We start from the raw sequence: 419 nt of genomic DNA, 5'->3' as shown, positions 1-419 counted from the left end.
ATAAATAGTGATATTTTTTTCTCACCATAAGCTTCATGATTGGACCTCTTCTTGGCTCACTGAGGACGATGTGTCTGCTGACTGCCGTTAATGGAAGCCTCTTTATATACGGCTCCTGTGCAGGGCGTGGCTTTCGACTAGGAAATGTTCACGCACCTGAAAGCACCAGATCGCATGGATGTACTTCCTCAGTCTGTGAAAAATGAATTCGAATTAGTTGATTTTTATATGATTCAGAGGAAGTGGACTAAGTAAAGAATGACTGAAATATAGTTTTGTGTAAATCTTTACAGCTGTGAATGAAAGACGTAAATTGATTCAAATAAATCCGTTTCAGACAGTGAGTCATTCTCTCATATTAACATTTAAGTGTCATATAAAATCAAAAGTCACAAATTAATTTTAGTAAGTTATTGAAG

The 419-nt window shown here is 36.0% G+C and overlaps 1 pseudogene; it reads right to left on the bottom strand.

Moving 5' to 3' along the window:
• Nucleotides 1–67, bottom strand: part of LOC119590364 — a 980-nt pseudogene extending 913 nt beyond the window's left edge.
• Between the last annotated feature and the right edge of the window lie 352 nt (nucleotides 68–419).

Source organism: Penaeus monodon, chromosome 27 (genome assembly GCF_015228065.2).
Source record: "Penaeus monodon isolate SGIC_2016 chromosome 27, NSTDA_Pmon_1, whole genome shotgun sequence".
Taxonomy (NCBI): Eukaryota; Metazoa; Arthropoda; class Malacostraca; order Decapoda; family Penaeidae; genus Penaeus; species Penaeus monodon.
This window is presented reverse-complemented; position numbering and strand designations above follow the sequence as displayed.